This window comes from Canis lupus, chromosome X (genome assembly GCF_003254725.2).
Source record: "Canis lupus dingo isolate Sandy chromosome X, ASM325472v2, whole genome shotgun sequence".
NCBI lineage: Eukaryota > Metazoa > Chordata > Mammalia > Carnivora > Canidae > Canis > Canis lupus.
Window position 1 is genome coordinate 77,520,334 of NC_064281.1, and position 19,713 is coordinate 77,540,046.

The window sequence follows — 19,713 nt, forward strand, 5'->3', positions numbered from 1 at the left end:
ATAAATAATACTTAGTTTTATCTGAAAAGTACTGGATGAGAGGCTTAAGGTAGGGGCAGAGTAGATATGATAAGGACAATGTAAATTTACACAGTGAGCAGCAGAGGCAGTATTGAAGTAAGTTAGTGATATCTGTTACCTTGGATGGCCAGCCTACTAGCCCACTTAGGACACCGCATTTACTCCCTTTTTAAGCCCTAAGCTAGAATATCACACTCTTGGACAGCATTCTACTGACTCAAAGAAAGCTGCCTTAAAATTAGTAATAGAGTTGTTATCACATAGTTGTAGCTGGCAAGGGGCATGATTGTAAAGAAAGGAGACTACCTGGGGGCAACAAGTCAGTTGTCAGTTAAGGAGCCCTGTTGAAAAGTAGTTTCAGTTTATTTTTTTTATTTTTTTATTTTTTTATTTTTTTATTTATTTATGACAGTCACACACACACAGAGAGAGAGAGAGAGAGAGAGAGAGACAGAGACAGAAGCAGGCTCCATGCACCGGGAGCCTGATGCGGAATTCGATCCCGGGTCTCCAGGATCACGCCCTGGGCCAAAGGCAGGCGCCAAACCGCTGCGCCACCCAGGGATCCCAGTTTCAGTTTAATCTCATGATTTCTGCTTCAGCACAATTAATATTCTGCAAGCAAGTCTAGTTGGATGACTTTAAGACAAAAAGCATGAAAATATGACAAGGACTTATTTTTAGACACTGGCAAACAAGGCTACAGCACCATATTTTGGAGAATTGATTCAGGGTGCTATAGAGTGAATATATTTTTGCTTCAGAGCAGCAGAAAGCCAGTTCCCAAGAAAGCCATGTTCTCCATCTGCCCTTATTTGGCTCTGCCCTCTGGGACCGATCTACAGATGGAGTTTCCAGGCTCTCAGAAGCTGAGTGCATCTCCAGTCTATCAATCGAGTCCATTGTTCTTAGCTCTCCCACATACCATAAACCTCCTTTCTCTGAACTGAAAGAGCTCTCTTTGTGCTTAGATCAGCCAAAGAACAAGATGCAGCAGTATAAACAAGAAACATTTTCTTACAGCGTCAGTTGTATTACTTTTCCTATCTTCAGGGTCAGCACTGAGTGCAGTTATGCAGGATGTGGATGCTGCAGCTTTGGCTAAAGCAACGATTGTTCATTCATTAATTCAATCTACAAACATTTATTGAGCACCTACTAAGCTTTTGCAAAACTCTGGGAATTTTATATTTGGGGGTGGTGTGAGTAGAAAGGTAATAAAGTTATGATCTTACATTCAAGGATCTCATTCAGCCTCAACCACAAAAGAGAGGTCTTCTAGGGTGAAGCGGAGTCGAAGCAGGGAGTATTCAAGAAGCAATCTGACTGGCTGACTGCAGTGGACATCTGAATTCTCCCCTCAGTAAGTGGGAGAGGTGGTGGTTAAGGGCCATGAATTCACGTGGCTCTGGTTTTCTAGGGCCCTGATAAAAACAAAACTTCAATTTAGAGTCCTGACAACTTGTGACTTGCTCCCTCCCTGTCACCCTGCTTCTGACCTTACATGTGACGGTATTTATGCACACACTGTCACAATGCATGCTTCCACCCACTCAGTCATCTGGGGAGTCAGAGAGCACATGGATCTGGATTTATAAAAACACAAGCTATTCAGCATGGCTTTTCCTTTTTGCCCAGGATAAGTCTGAGAAGCCATGGAAGAGTAATATAAGATACAAGGTACTTCTTTCTGAATTTTCTTAGTATGAGCACAGATAATGTCTATTTTGACATAAAGAGTTACCTTGATGAAAGTTCAATAACAAATGGAAGAAATATTCATTATTACATTAAAAATTAATACTTTGCCCTTTCCTACATCAATAAACAGGTAAGGAATTCAAAGCAGTATCTATAAGCTGAGATAATTTTCCTTGTTCACTTTGAAACAAGAAACCATGCTCTTCATAATATTTATTGTCCTCCAAAGTTTGGTGTTTGTGTGTTCTTGCTCTGGTACCCTTTGAATTGATCTACTTTATTACAAAGGAAAGAAAAATAAGATAAAGAAATTAATATTTTCCAGATTATGAAATAACCAAAATATATACAACGTTAGCATTTTATTCAAACCTTCCACAAATATCTATTTAACAAATTCTCTGTGCCAACTATTATGCTAGGTGCTAGTAATACAACAGTGAATAAAATGAGTAGTCTTTGGCCTCATAGAACTCAACTTAAAGGCAAAAGGGTTAGAGAGGGAAATAGGATTTGTGGTAAAGAATGAGACTAACATTCTTTGACAAAAAGTGGAAAAGATAGAATCAGGAAGAAACTTGTAGAGTCCTCTTAGAAACAAAGGGCCAAGTAAAAGAAGTGTAGGTATGCAAGTCTGCATCTAGAGAAAGAGGGCTGACAATATTTAAGGTCAAAAAATGCTACTTGGCCTTGTACTCTTTTGCTGACCAGTATGGACAGTAAGCCAGCTCTGGGCTCCAAAGAACTAACTTCATGGATACTACATGTGTTATGTGAAACCCTGGCTTTCAAACACGAAAAGGGAAAATCACAAAGCTGGATTCTGAGGGTTACAATATTAAAACTGAACAAATCAGCTGATAATTGAAAATTTGTAGATGGCTCTAATTCTATTTGATGACTTGAGATAACATGTGGAATGGCTTTAAAAAAAGAAGGGAAATATGGCTCTTGCAATCAAAGCTCCCTTCCATGACCTCAAATGTACCAGATAAGAATTTGCAAAAATCTCATTTAAAATCTTATATCAGTCCTCATAAACAAAAAATATGTCTGAATGGAAACATAAGCATTCTCCTATATGCAGATGATATTATTATCACAAGCTAGGAGTGGATTTAGTAAACAAATGGCTCAGCTAATTATTGTTGGAAAGAAAGCCTACATACCAATTTTCCTAAAATCAGATTTACATTTTCAGTATGTATTTCCAACTTCTTGTTGGTGAATAATGTAAATACTTCTATGGAGCAAGTACCACAGGATATATTCTGCAATTAGTTTTTATATGGGTGGACACACAAGTAAATTACATTTCTCAAAGCCAGGTGGTTTATGGGTGTTTAATGAACATTGTGTGTGTGTGTGTGTGTGTGTGTGTTGTTGTTGTTGTTGTTGTTGTTTGTTTGGATTTAGTAGCTCAGGTTGTTACAATTTTTTTAATGAAAATTTTAAAAATTTATTTGAGAGAGAGTGAGTGAGAGAGAGAGAGCAAGAAAGAGCGCACAAGCAGGGAGAGTGGCAGGCAGAGGGAGAGGGAGAAGCAGGCTCCCCACTAAGCAGGGAGTCTGATGCGAGACTCAATCCCAGGACCCTGGATCATGACCTGAGTTAAAGGCAGACGCCTAACCAACTGAACCACCCAGGTGCCCTGTTACTACCACTTAAAAATATTTCTAGGTTAAAATGTTTTAAAATGTCATGCTTTTGACATTGAGGGTTGACAGTTTATTTATTTTAGTGGTAAAGAAGACCCAGAATAACTGAAAAAAATCTTGGCCCAGTCCACAAGCAGCCATACCTCCAACAGTCATAGTGATAATTTATTGAACTCTCCACAAAGTACAGTACTTTTGACATCTTATCTCACTGAATCCTTATATCAGTCCTCAGCTCCAGACTAGAGCATGCGCCATTATTGGTCACATCAGTTTAAGTTTGAGGCTGTCAATCTTACCCCACTTCAATTGGCTGCTAAACTGCAGAGATGAGCTACATCCAGGTGCTTGTCTGGGATGAGAAGCTCAGTCATTGTAGCTCAGTCCCCACCAGAAATGCCACTGAGAGAAGCAGTAGTTCCAAAGGATAACCTAAAGGGGGTATAGCCTATTCATTTCCTAATTATTTCCAAACATCTTTGATTTTGTAAAATATAGTAAAACATGTTGAACCCACACTTCTTCTCTCCCCCCACTCTGCCCCTCCACCCCATGACCTTGCTTCTCAAAGAGTGGTCTGAGGACAAGCAGCATCGAGATCACCTGGGAATTCATTATAAATGCATAATCCCATGCCCTGCCCTGGAATGACTGTATCAGAACACTGTACTTTAATAAGGTCCCAGGATGATATGTGTATACATTAAAACTTGAGATTGTTTATAAGTAATTACATAAGAATACATTAAAATGTATAATACACTTATGTTTAAAAATTAATGTTACATTCATAATATATGTAGTATAAAGCATGCAGAACAGAATATTTAAAAGTATGAGATGAGATAAATATGAATAGTACTTTAAAATAAATGTTCTTTTATAGATTATATATAAATTTATCTCTTATTTGAAGCATATTGTGATAAATATTTTAGTGAGAACAATGTGATAGACTATGCCTCATTAATTTTGAAATGATGATTTAACATTTTAGAATACTGAGTTCATTTTAAACTACTGCTTGTCTCCAATGGATGTCATAGCTGAAAATGATACCTCACAAAGATTCAGAGATCTAAATGGCTGCAATATGACTGACATTAGCTGTGCTCAGTAAAGCACATTACTAACTTTTCAGTCTCATTCTGCAGTTATGCAAAGGTTTTTGTTAAAATTTGGCTATTAAATTTCCACTCTCCCTGACATCAGTCAGTGGCTCTAGCCTGAAAAAATATTTTTACAAATGAGCTCAAGCTATTGGAATAGACATTTTAGGCCAATTTTAGATGTCACATTACATTTTTTTCTTACAACTGAGTAAATTGGTGTCACACACAGTTCTCAGCATAAAAATCACAAGATGATGAAAACATTTTCAAATATTTGTTTTCAAAATGCTCTCTCTATGGCATATTTCTTTGAAAAGCACTTGCTTTTCCCAATCATTGTGAAAAAGGCATCATTCCTTGACAAACTGAGTGATGACACTAGAGTCCATCTTTATGTTAGATATTAATAACTATTTCTTTCTTATTTTAATATTAAAAATTAATATAAACACTAGCACTAATGGATCATATTGCTGTCTCACGCAGTACACACAACCTACATTAGAGACCATACTGTGTAGCAATTTTTCCAAACTATTTTGAGTATGAAAATCTCTGTCTTTTTTTTTAAAGATTTTATTTATTTATTTATTTGTGAGAAAGAGAGAAAAGGTGGGGAGGTGGGGAGAGCAGAGGGGAAGGGAGGGGAACAAGTAGATTCAGCCCTGAGCTCTGAAGGGACATGGAGCTCCATCCCAGGAGTCCGGATCATGACCTGAACTAAAAACAAGAGCCAGTCGCTCAACTGACTGTGCCACCCAGGCACCCCAAAAATCTCCAGAAAACTTTTCTCAGGCCTCCACCGTGATAGTATCTGTACTTTTTGTATTTATGGTTGAGAAAACATTTAAAATCTACTAATTCAGTAATGCCCTTTTAAAACTTTTTCTTACAGAAAATTTCAGACACATACAAAAGTGTAGAATGGCACAATCAATTCCATGTACCAATCACTCCACTTCAACAATAAATATTCATTAACACTTTAAAAAAAATAACACTTTAAAATGGTTATTGCTATCCACACACATAAAGATAGATCATTCATTCATTTTACTGATATGTTTGGTATTCATATGGATATGGTGATTGATTCTTTGCAGAAATGCCTCCATTTTCTATGCTACCTACAAGCATATAGAAGGACAAAGCCTTGGGAATTGCTCCACTTTAGAGTCTAAAAATCTCTTGATTTAAGTCAGATTGACAGGCGGCGACATACTTGAATAGCTTCATATTGGTCCCCATGGAATTATTTTTAGTCAATTGCTCTGTTTTAGTAAATTGCTCTGTGATGTCAGTGACATATATTAAGGGGTGTTTTTAAAAAGTGGCCTTATGCAACAGTGACTGTTTACTATGGGTGTATTTTTGTGGGTGTCATTTATTATACTATATTTATCCAGAAGGCCTCTGCAGTCTCAGTATCAAAAATAGTCATGCTTTATTTGAATGGCGGAGTAAAGCAGACTCCTTATGATTACTGATGTATTTTTTAAAAATTTTATTCATGAGAGACACAGAGAGGCGGAGACATAGGCAGAGGGAGAAGTAGTTTCCCTGTGGGGAACCTGATGCAGAACTCCATCTCAGGACCCCAGGGATCATGATCTGAGCCAAAGCCACCCCGGTGCCTCATTGATGTTGTATTTTGGATTTTTTTTTTGTCAGGAACACATAGATCACTTTAATAATTTCATCCATTTCTGAGTTGTTGGAACTGTTCCAAAACAACCTCTTGCTTTGTTGGGGTTTTTTCCTTTCCCTCTTTTCCCTCTCATCTCTGCAGAAGTGCACAGGATGGTCAGGATTGAGACAAAGAAAGAAAACAGTTGTGGATCTGATTTTCGCCAGCCCTGACTTCAAACTCCAGAATTCAGAAACTTTTACAACACTGGGATTAGATGTGATTTTGCCAGTGAGTTAATGTATGTATTCAAATATGGTGAATTGACATCTCTCAACCAGATCTGAGCATATTTGATAGTTCAACTCTAATAAGAACTTAAGTTTTTTTTTGTCATTTTAATACATCAGCCTGAAAGATATCCTATCTAGGAAACAATTTAGAAATAGATATAAATTTGAATAAAAATAGCTCTACGCCCAATGCTTTTACTTTCACAGGTAAAGGAGGCTTTTATAAGTGCCTCATTACCTCCTTCTCCAGTTTTTCCAATGAGTATCAAGAAAATGATACAAATAAGATTTTAGTGTAGTTCAATTTTTAAATGCATGTGCCATACATTTTAAGGAAAAGATAATGAGATAAACTAAAATAAAAGAAGCAATCGTTTTCAATTCTAAAATATCTAGGGATTACTACTTTAAAACAGGGTTACCAAAAGAATGGATCCATTGTAGGCTTTATCTCATTTCCTCTTCCTCTGCCTTCCTGGGCTTACATTTGGGTGCAATAATGTCCTCAGGACTGGGTTTTAGTGTGACCCTCTATGTTGGGTCACATCATGACTCACTCAATGCCATAAACTTAGCTACCAGCTCTGAAAATTTCCTTCTGCCCCTTTTTGTTTTGTTTTGTTTTTCTTTTTGTGGTAAGAAGGCTTAACACAAGATCTACCTTCTTAGCAAAATTTTAAGAGTACCATACAGTATTGTTAATCATAAGCCTTATGCTGTAAAGTAGATTTCCAGAACTTATTTATTTTGCATAACTGAAACTTTGTACCCTTTGGCCAAAACGTCCCCATTTCTTCCTACCTCCTCCCAGCTCCTGGCAAGATTTAAATGTAGGTAGATTCTAGAGTGTCCGCATTTAACCACTGCTCTATGGTCCTCACAGGATAGGGAACACATCCTCTTACCTTAAGGGAGAAGGACTTTGAAAGTAGGAAAGACATTTGTATAGCAAAACTATCCTGTTTGTCCTGGGAAGACGGTATGTTGAGGACAAAATAAGATTAGTGAGAACAGGATGCCAAGGGCTGGAACAAGCTAATCAGAACTTGGGACGCCTAGTCCCCACAATGTAAAATAGTCCCGCAGCATAAATGCCACTGTGTAAACTTATGTAGCCACAACGTGCAGAACAAATTTTATCAAAAAATAAACAGCTAAAAAAATACATACTACATAAAACTTTGGCACGTAATTCACGGGGATACCAGCATATTTACAGACTATATTAAGTACACTACAGTGGGAACCTGGAGTGGAAGAGGAGAATCACAGAAGAAGGAAAAACAGAGAGACAAGGGGTGAGAGAGAGGCCTTGCCCAAGATAACGAAAATTTACTAAGAACCAAGGAGTAGGATCAATCCAATTCTCAGCCACTTGAGGTCCAAATTAAATAATAAAGTTTTTTTTTTTTTCTGCAGTGGAATTCTTTGCTCTTGAAGTTCCTCATTATTTTTCTGGTTGGATGTACAAGGGCAAGCAAGACTAAAACCTAGGAGGTAGCTGTGTAGGAATGAACCTTGATGTAGTCTTTACTGGGAAATGACTAGGCTGTTTTTTGCCTCTTCTTCTCTTTATGGTTAGCTGTGGAAATAAACTTATACTTCAGGCTATCAGTGTGTGATAGATTACTTTTTAATAATTTTACTGACCCATTTAAAAGTGTACCGTTCATTGTGTTCACAGAGTTGTGCAACCATTACTGCAATCAATTTTAGAACATTTTTAAAAAGATTTTATTTATTTATTCATGACACACACACACACACACACACACACACACACACACAGGCAGAGACACAGGGAGAGAGAGAAGCAGGCTTCCCGCAACGAGCTGGATGTGGGATCCCGAATTCTGGGATCATGCCCTGAGCCAACGGCAGATGCTTAACCGCTGAGCCACCCAAGCGTCCCAATTTTAGAACATTTTTATCACCCTAAAAGGAAACTCTGTACCCGTTGGAAGTCACTACCCATTCCCTCACCACTACCCTCAGCTTCAGGCAATCACTAATCTACTTTTTTTCTCTAAGAATTTGTCTGTTCTGGATAGTTCATATAAATAGCATCATAAAACATGTCATGTTTTATGACTGGCTTCTTTCCCTTAGCATAATTTTTTTCAACCTTAGCATAATATTTTTGAGGTCCATCCACCTTGTGGCATATATTTGTACTTTGTTCCTATTTATTTGCAATAATATGTCTTTCAGTTGTTGAACACAGATATTCAGAGGTATATCCAATTACCAAATAATACTTATTCCACTATATAGATAGACCTCATTTGATATATTCTTCAGTCAATGGACATATGGGATGTTTTTTCACTTTTTGGCTATTATTAATTATGCTGCAATAAACATTCCTGTACAAATTTTTGTGAGGACATGTGTTTTCAATTCTTTTAGGTATATACCTGCAAGTAGAATTGCTGAATCATTTAGTAATTCTATGTTTAATGTTTTGAGGAACTACCATATTGTTTCCCACAGTGACTGCAACATTTTACATTTCCAACTGCAGTGTGTAAAAATTCTGATTTCTCCACCTCTTCACCAACACCTGTTATTATCTGACTTTTTTATTATTGCTACCCTAGCGGATGTAAAGTAGTATCTCATTATGGTTTTGATTTGCATTTCCCTGATGATTAATGGCATTGAATGTCTTCTCTTGTGTTTATTGGCCTTTTGGATATGTTGAGAAGGAAAAATTTCCCTCTATTCCTCTACAGTTCTTCTGGCTGGCCTAAAAATTAAATTGGCATGAGATAGATTAACAGAAGAAAGTAAAATTTAATTTTGTACATATGGGAAACCTACATACATGAGCATTTCAAAGATAGAAAGGTAAAATGAAGTATATATGCCATTCTAAGCTAAGAAATGAGATGAGATAAAGAGGGGATCCCTGGGTGGCTCAGTGATTTAGCGCCTGCCTTTGGCCCAAGGCATGATCCTGGAGTCCCGGAATCGAGTCCCACATCAGGCTCCTTGCATGGAGCCTGCTTCTCCCTCTGCCTGTGTCTGCCTCTCTCTCTCTCTCTCTCTCTCTCTGTATCATGAATAAATAAAATCTTAATAAAAAAAAGAAATGAGATAGAGGCCTGGAGCCTCAAAGGAGAAGAGGGCAATTCACAGGGCAATTGAAGAAGAGTAGATGTTTGGTAATTAGATGTTTGCCATACCATACAGATGGATCACTTAGATAAATTTATCTCTGGTAATGACTCTTATTCTGAGAAAAATGCCAATTTAAATTCTTCTAAATAGTTAAGGGAGAGACCAAAGTTTCTCTTGAGCCTGCGGGGTCTCTATTGCCTTTATCTCAAGATAGCTCACATGCCAAAGTGGCACATTTTGGGGAGACTTGTTCTGAATTCCTTCATATGTGTTTGGAGAAATATCTATTCAGATATTTTGCTCATTTTAAAATTGGGTTTTTTTTCTTTTTTTAATTATTGCATTATAAAAGTATTTTACACATTCTAGCTGCAAGTCCCTATCAGTTACATTATTTTAAAATATTTTCTCCCATTCTGTGAGTTATCTTTTCACTTTCTTGATTATAACTTTGTAGCAAAAAAGTCTTTAATTATGAAGAAGTCTAATTTATCTATTTTTTCTTTTTTTGCTTTTGTTTTTGTTATCATATTTAAGAGACTATTGCATAATCCAAGGTCACAAATTTTCATGTTTTCTCTTAAGACTTTTTATAGTTTTCCTTTTTTTTTAAAGATTTTATTTATTCTTGAGAGACACAGAGAGAGAGGCAGAGGGAGAAGCAGGCTCCATGCAGGAAGCCCGATGTGGGACTTGATCCCAGGACCCCGGGATCACGCCCTGGGCTGAAGGCAGATGCTCAACCATTGAGCCACCCAGGTGTCCCGACTTTTTATAGTTTTCACTCTTATATTTAGGTCTATGATCAATTTTGAGTTAATTTTGGTATTTTTTTTTAGACAGATGTGCAACTTCATTTTTTCCATCTGGATATCCAGTTGTCACAGGACCATTTGTTAGACTATTCTTTCCCCATTAAATTATACTGGCACTATTGTTAAAAATCAATTGACTATGAGTGTAAGGATTTATTTCTGAGTTCTCAATTCTATTCCATTGATCTATATGTCCATTGTTACACCATTACTATGCTGTCTTGACTGCTGTAGCTTTGTGGTAAATTTTGAAATTGGGAAGTACGTCATCCAAATTTGTTCTTCATTTTCAAGAATTTTTAGCTTTTTGGGTCCTCTGAACTCCCATATCAATTGTAGCATCAGCTTGCCAATTTTTGCAAATAAGACAACTGGAATTCTGCCAGGAATTGTGTTGATTTTGTAGATCAGTTTAACGATATTAAGCCTTCCAATTCATGAACACATAATATCTTTCCATTTATTTCTTTCAGTGAAGTTTTGTAGCTTCTACAAGTCTTGCGCTTTTTTGTTAAATTTGTTTCTAAATATTTCAATCTTTTTGATACTATTATAAATGGAATTATCTTCTTAATTTCCTTTTTGGATTTTTCATTGGTAGGATATAGAAATAAAACTGATTTTTGTGTGGTGATCTTGTAGTCTGCAAATTTGTTGAACTTGTTATTAGCTCTAATAATTTGAGGGGTCTCCTTAAATTTTTTTTAATTTTTAAATATATAATATTATGTCATCTGTGAACAAAGATCATTTTAATTCTTTATTTCTGATTTGGATGTTTTTGTTTCTTGTTCTTGCCTAATTTCTCTGGTTAAAACTTCCATTACAATAGTAAATAAAAGTGGAGAAAGTGAATATCTTGTCTTGTTCCTGAACTAGGGAAAAAGCATTCAGTTTTTCCCCATTTTATATGAAGTTCGATGTAGGTTTTTCATAGATGTCTTTTACCAGATTGAGAAAATTACCTTGTATTCCTAGTTTGTTGAGTGTTTTTTTTTTTATCATGAAAGGGTGTTTAATTTTGTTATCTATTAAGATGATCATGTGTTTTTTTTCCTCTTTTCTATTAATATAGTATATTACACTGATTTGTATATGTTCATCCTTACATTCCTGGAATAAATTCGCTTGGTCATGGAGTATAATCCTTTTTATATATTGCCTAACTCAGTTTGCTAGTAGTTTGTTGAGAATGTTTGCATATATATTTATAAGGATTATTAGTCTGTATTTTCTTTTCTCATATCTCTCTGACTTTGATATCAGGATAATACTGGTCTTATAGAATGAGTTGCAAAGTATTTCCTGTTCCTCTATTCTTGGGAGAATCTGAGAAGAATTGGTGTTAATCCTTTTTTGAAAGTTTCATGGAATTAATTAGTAAAGCCATCTGGTTCTGGGCTTTTCTTTTTTTTTAAGCTCCCCTGTAGTCTTTTTTTTAAGATTTTATTTATTTATTAGAGAGAGAGAGAGAGAAAGAAAGAATGAGTAGGGGGGAGGGGCACAGGGGGAGAGAGAAGCAGACTCCCTGCTGAGCAGGGGCCCCACGAGGAGCTCCACCCCAGACCCCAAGATCATGACCTGAGCCAAAGGCAGATGCTCAACTGATTGAGCCACCTAGGCGCCCCATCTGGGCTTTTCTTTGTGGGAAGTTTTTTTGGTTACTAATTTAATCTCTTTTTTTTTATAAGCAAACAAAAAAAATCTCTTTACCTATTATAAACCTATTCAGATTTTCTATTTCTTCTGAGTAAGTTTCAATAGTGTGTGCCTTTCTAGGAATTGTCCATTACATCTAAATTGTCTTTTCTTTTTTTTTTTTTCCTTTTCTTTTCTGAATGGTGGCCAGCTCCCTGGGCTTGGTGAGCCTGAGGGAACAAAGGCTGTGGTCTCAGGGTGTGGAAATCAGACTGCATCTTTTGGGGAGAAGCTTGGACTCTAGCTGGCTTTGTCCACTGAAGCCTGGCCCCTGTCAGCACTGGAGCACATTTTCAGTGGCTGAAGCTGCAAGAGGTTTCTTAAAGGCTTAATTTTAGCTTTGGTCTTCTATCTTCACCTCCAGTCTACCATGCCTAGACAGATCCATAAAGAGCAGGACCTTGTGCATGCCTATATGATCAAGTAGCAGGCCAGGAAAGGACTCCAAGGCGGTGGTGTGTAGGCCTGACCCCGAGAGAGAGAAGGCACCAGCCAGGCAAAGAGTGCAGGGGAGATGGGTGCAGGATGGTCGAGGTGTGTCCCTGCCCCAGGCCCAGGGTGTTTCCAAACCCTTTTACCTTGGAGGAGTCAGGCTCTCTGAGATCTGGATGCTTGTTGGCTTTCACATGTTGAACAGACTCTCTGACAGCTGCCATTGAGTCTTTCCAACACCAACCTTCAGACCATGTGCATCAGAGCTGGCTAGAGAACCCAGTAAAATGTAGAGGCCTGGGCTGTACTGCCCTACCAGAGCCCTGGATTTAGCAGTTGCCTTGAAGCATGAGAACTTCCATTTTTAACAAAGCCCACAGGTGTTTCTGCCATAGGTGGTCTGCTGCTCTGTGGACCTTTCTTGGAAAATGTTGGCAGGACAAAGTCTAGATGCCTTGCATTTGCCATGTCTATTGTTATAGTCACTGGTCACTTATATCTAGGCTGCTCATCTCCACTCTTGTCACAACCCATCTTCCACATCACTGGAGTAATCATACTATAGCAAAAACGTGAACTTCCAACCTCTTTGCTTAAAAACCCTTCTCCTACTTCATATTATTTTCAAAATATGTCCATGTTCCTTAGTTGGGATTAAATGGTTCTTTGTGTTTTTGCTTCTTCCTCAACATCTGTTCTTGCTGCTTCCCATTTGCCCTTTTCATCTCTTTACCTCAAATAATGTTTGATGCAGGGTAGATACTGGACAGATATTGATTTACTGCTATGAAAATGATGAGCTTAAAAATGTATTTCACTGAAGGACCTGGGACATTTCAAGTCATGAAAATAATACCTATGAGAGATAAAGCTGTCTTCAAATACTGGAAGATCTATGTCATGTGAAACACTTGTTTTGAATGGCCCTAGGACCAATCAATAGAAGTCATAAGAAGTCAGAATTTGATTCCATATAAGGAAGGGTGTGCTGTATTTGCTAAGATGTAGTCATCTGCACTGTAAAATGTTGAGTTTTTTGTCACCTGCAGTATTCCAGCATTGATTCAATCATCATTTGGCAGGTATTTGGTGAAAGTATATAAGCATGGAGTGGAATTTGGAAGAAATAACCTACCATTCTTGAAATAAGATTCTGTGGGGGAAATAAAAGTAAAGGGGAAAAGGAAAGAAAATGAACTCTATATTCCAGAGAAGTAGAGTATTGGGGTCTATTTTATCACGCACAGTATATCTATATACATCATAAATGGAATACCTGTTTTCTATAGCATAGAAATGGACCAGAAGGTAATATCCCTTATTTTCTTTCTTTTATGATCCAGTAAGTAATTTAGCCTCTTACAATGTCTATGGGTTATCATCATAAACATTACTTCTCATTATAATATTGAAATGTGCAAGTGTCAGTTAGGAAATATCTGCCAGAATTTGGGACACCCAGGTGGCTCAGAGGTTAAGCATCTGCCTTTGGCTTAGGGCGTGATCCTGGATTCCTGGGATCAAGTCCTGCATCAGGCTCCTTGCATGGAGCCTGCTTCTCCTCCCTCTGCCTGTGTCTCTGCCTCTCTTTCTGTGTCTCTCATGAATAAATAAAATATTTTTAAAAATCTGCTAAAATTTTAGATAAATCAGCTTTTACTACTATAATTAAAGAAGTGTTCTAGAAAAAATAAAAAACAATAAAAAATAAAACAAAAACCAATAAAATTCATGCAGAGAGACAATAACTCTCTAGCTCAAGTTAATGTGTTATAAAAAATTTCACTGGGACAAAGAGCCATGACAGTCTAAAGAATAACGCTACAGATCAGAAAACTCACTTGGCTCACTCAGATTTAGCTAATAACAAAAGCTAACAACTGCTATATAATTTAACAGCAATTCTCACAAGTGATTGCCAATGACTATTTTTCTTTTTGCATTTTCACATAAAAGGAACAAGGAGAATATGGGCTTGAAGAACAGAATTTTAAAAATCTTTCTGTCAGGTATCTCTTTCCTTGTTCTTTTTATTAGGGACACTTAGGTTTTAGTCATTTGAGTAATTTTTAATCTGACTTTTTTTTAAAGACTTGGGATGCTAACAATAGCTAACTGCTCTGATTTCAATGATTTTCAGTAGATTTTGTTTATTCAGTAAGGCAAAGGCTATTGGGGAGGCATACCTTCTCAGTAGTGCCTTCCTGGAGAGGAATGATAAAGAAATGATGGACTATAAAGACATTTCTCCCAGGCAAGAGCTGCTTGCTACTCTTCACTTCTTCCCCTTCCACTGTCTGAAGCCTAAACCCTGCTTTGCTTAGGACCTTTCCTTTCTTTGCCCCTCCGGTTTCAATCCCTATCCTCCAATCCCTATCTCTTCTGCATGTCTCAGACAACGTAAGATGAATAAGTGCTGGGGATCTATTGTACAGCATGGTGACTACAGTTAACAATAGTGTATTTTAAATATTTTATTTATTTATTTTAGAGAGAGTGTGTATGCAAAACTGTGGGGAGGGGAAGAGAGGAAGAGGGAGAATCTCAAGCAGACTCCCTGCTGAGTGTGGAGCCAATACTGGGCTTGATCCCAGGACCCTGAGATCGTGACCTGAGCTGAAACCAAAAGCTGAATGCTTAGCCAATGGAGCCACCTAGGCGCCCCAACAGTACTGTATGTTATGCTTAAAAGTTGCTAAGAGTGTGGAGCTTTCATGTTCTCATCATACATAGCAACAGCAGCAATAACAAAATGATAATTATGTCAAGAGAAGGATTGTTAACTAACCTTATTGTACTAAGCCTTTTGCAATATATACATGTATCAAGTCATCACATCATATACCTTAAACTTACACAATGTTATATGTCAACTGTATCTCTATAAAGCTGAGGGGAAAATGAAAAAAAATCCTGGCTCCAGACAGTGAGGTGTCCTGAAAATAGCACTGGACTGAGAAGTAGGAGATGAGTGTTCTAAGACTTGATCTGTCACTTCAGGAATTTGTCTAACTTCTCTGGTCCTCAGTTTTATTATCTATAAAAAGAGGGGATTGGATTACCTTATATTAGAGTCAGTTTCAAAATTTTACCCAAAGTAGCATGCACATCATCATGCTTTGTGCATCTCACTGGAATCATTTTCCATTTTGCAAAATTCCTCTAAGTCTCTTGTTTGTTTTCAAGGGAACCTTTGCATCTATTAAATACTGTAATCATCTGCTAACTTTGTCCCAAGAACCTGTGCTGTGAAGTTCTTTTTAACAATTTTTAATTATTAAACTCTGAGCACATTTAAAATTCAATGTAAATAATGCAGTAATCGTCATGAAAAGAGAAAAAATCTGCTCTGGAATCTGGCCTAGTGGTTTAGCGCCGCCTTCGGCCCAGGGCGTGATCCTGGAGTCCCAGGATCGAGTCCCACGTCCGGCTCCCTCCGTGGAGCCTGCTTCTCCCTCTGCCTATGTCTCTGTCTCTCTCTCTGTATCTCTCATGAATAAATAAATAAAATACTAAAAAAAATGAAGTGTCGATTATCTCATGTAACTTATTGAATGCAGTATTGAATGTGAAACCCAGAATGGTTATAGGGTACAGAATGGTTGTCAGCATATGGGTTGTTCACCATCACGATCTCATGGCGGATTGGAAGTCCTGGGTCACAGCCACTGCCCAGCTCATTGACAGTGTCTATCACATATTGCTAGCTTGGGAAAAGATCAAAATTCAAAATTCAAAGTATGGTTTCTACTGATTGTGTATCTCTTCTGCACAAGTGTAAAGTAAAAAAAAATCATATGTCAAGCCATTTTAAGTCATGATAGTCTGTGTTTATAGTTTGTGTCAATTTAACTAACAGTATGGTAAACTGGAAGATGCCTAGGACTCAGTTCTGTGCCCCGAAACAAGTCATTTCACTACTCCAGAATTCAGTTTTCTCGTCTATAAAATAAGGGAAAGGTGGACTACATGGATGATTTCTAGGCACCCTTTCAACTCTTTCAAGCTGTCCTCTACTTACGGTCTATGGCAGAGTATTATCTGGTCTTCATTGCCCTCTTGTGGGTAAAAGATGAACTGTAATTATCACTGTATTTGTATGAGATTTCAGAATAATCACCTTATTAAAATAACAGCACTCAGCATAAACATGAGAGACACCTAACTCTGGGAAACGAACAAGGGGTAGTGGAAAGGGAGGTGGGTGGGGGGTTGGGGTGACTGGGTGATGGGCACTGAGGGGGGCACTTGGCAGGACGAGCACTGGGTGTTATGCTATATGTTGGCAAATTGAACTCCAATAAAAAATTTTTAAAAAACATGAAAAAATAAGTAAGTAAAATAACACTAAATCCAAACCAAACCAGTCATTTGGCATCATGCAGACAAAAAAGCTGGATGGATGAATAGTCTGATTTCTACTATTTTTTCTATCATGGTGACACAAGGTTACTCATAACTTTTCGAAATAAAAATAAGTACATAGTCTCATGTGGTCAGGAACAAAAAATAGATCAAATAGATATTTTTCTATCCCCTACCCACCCTAGTTTTCTATCTTACTAAAACATGACCTTTTCAATAACCTGTCAGTGTTTTTTAAAATACTGTAAACAAAATTAAAAGAGAAGACATATGGGAGAGGATTGCAGAAAACCAGCAGTATGGATAAGAGTAAACGTTAATACCTATAATATAGAAAAAAAAATTTCTGGAAATCAGTAAGAAACAATAACGAATGTTTCCCACCCTAAATGGGCTAAGACCAGAATGGGGTATAACTCAAGAAAACAATAAAAATGGTCAATAAATGCATGAGCAACTATTTACTCTCAAAGGATGAAAAATATGCAAATAAAAACATGAGATCACTTTTCATCCATCAAATTGGGCAAATGTGGTTTGAAAGGAAGGTAATATTTGATGAATGATGGAGTGTTTAGAAAAACAGGCCTGGTGTTTGTGTAATTTGGTACAACTTTCTAGATGGCAATTAGTCAATATATATTAAAAACCATACAAATAGTCATAATCTTTGACCCAAAATTTTACATATAGAAAATATAGACATGAATTAAGATTAATATGGGGACATTAAATGCTGTTTTAAAAAGGAGACTGTTTGAAAACAATCTTAATGTCTAGCAATAAGAGTTTGATTACATATATTATGATAAATCCTTCAGTAGAATATTATGTAAGCATTAAGTGCAGTTCCTAAAAGAATATGTAGTGACTAAGAGGAAATTCCAGTATATATTAAATGAAACATTATGATCAGTGTGTGCAGAATGATATCACTTTTATTATATAAACATATAGGATTAAGATCTGGTTACCTCAAGGTAACAGGATTACAGATAACTTATTTTCTTTATCTTGCTTTTTTTCTTTTGTTCCTTTTTTTTTTTTTACCATGGATATATATAACTTCTGTAATCAGAAAAAAAAAACCCTAAAGACAAGTTTTTGTTTTTTTTTTTTTTTAAGACAAGTTTTTAAAGTTCTTACTGGTGAGACTGTTTTCTCATTGGGAACAAATGGAAAAAGAAGAGATGATTCAAAGTTTATACCAACTCTTGTACATCTATAAGAAGACTCTATATTGAACAATATATTACAGAACACACCTTTGGGTATGCTGTTTTTAAGGCAGCCAGGAACAATAAAAGAGAAAAAAGAAGAGATAAGCCTATCTCTTGCTTCCTCACGAATGTACTACATGAAGGCATGATTTGTATTTTTACTCTAATCAATACAGCTAATGTTGAATTAAGAGCTATTTCTTTCATTAAGGCAGCATTCTTCAATCCTATTTGATCAATCAATTAAGTAGAAGCACAGCGTGGCTTGTCTGGATAATTCAGGGGGGCTAGAGTGAAACTCATTACACATTTACCTGTAATTCATAAAGCATGAAAGGAATTGACAGATCACTAAAAAATATGCACACTTGCACTCACAAAACCCACCATTTAAGAAATCACTTAAATATGGCTGAATCAAAATTCTCTTTATTGCTTTGGAGAAGACCTAAGCAATTTATAAAGACATAGATCATTGCAGCAGTCCCTATTTGACTAAAGATGACAATTCCCTCACATCTTGAGCTGTGAAGATGCTTATTCTCACTGGGAACGCACTTTGGTAACCCTTCACCTCCCCCCCCAAAAACTCACACAAACATCACCTCCTCCAGAAGCAAAACAATTTTGGAAACATACCAATGAAGGGACATTTAATAATTTCTTTCATTCTTGAAATATTACTAGCTTCTATCATTATCCTTTCCTTCTCTTAAAGAGAAAGGAGTAAAGAATTAGGACTTCATTGGCGATGGTAACTTGAAATAATTAAAAAGAGCAAAAGGAAAGGTGAGGTGATGGATATGTTAATTAGCTTGTGTGCCCCCCAAAGACTAGTTTTGAAAAAATACATTAACATTTTATCAAAGGGTGTATCACAGTTTACCTGCCCCTAAATGAAATGTAAGAAAAGCACTCCACTGTAATGAATACTACAACTCCATAGCAAGGAGAGAAAAAAAAGTGAAAGTGATCTTATCAGGATCATTTAGGTAAAAAAAAAAATTGTTGCAATTAGAACTACTTCAGGTAGTTCAGATGAAAGTAGAGATTCCTACCCCAATTCCCATCCTGACCTTACTCAAATTGCTGTCTTGATTTTCCAGTGTTTTAAAATTCAATTACAGAATTGAAGAGAAATCTATCTATTCCACATCCTCTACTTCCTGGAAAGATCATAGCCAAGCTATTTCCAAAAAAAATGAGGGTCTATACTATTTGTTAAGACATTCAGAGAAGGAGTTTTTCCAGTGGATTATGAATCAAGCAGAAAAACAGCAAGGACAGAAAGCTAGTTTTCCGCTTTCAAAATATCAGTTTTGGATAACCAAATCCTTTTTAAGAGGCTTATAAATCTCTGATCTTCTATAGCCTAAAAGCTGCATCATTCTTTATAGCCTAATCAAAAGGATTTCAGGTGCTGTATTTGAAGCATGGTCTGATAATTTGTTAAATAATTATTCTCAGAGATGGAAACAGTATATGTGGCAAAAGAAAAGAAAAGAAAAGAAAAGAAAAGAAAAGAAAAGAAAATGAAAAAAGAAATCTGCTCCCCCGCCCCTGCCCCCGTGATTTCAATTGCCCAGAGTCCCAATAGGCAAAAGTAGAGGAATGAGAGAAGTCTAAATCTGTGACAGATGGAACCAAT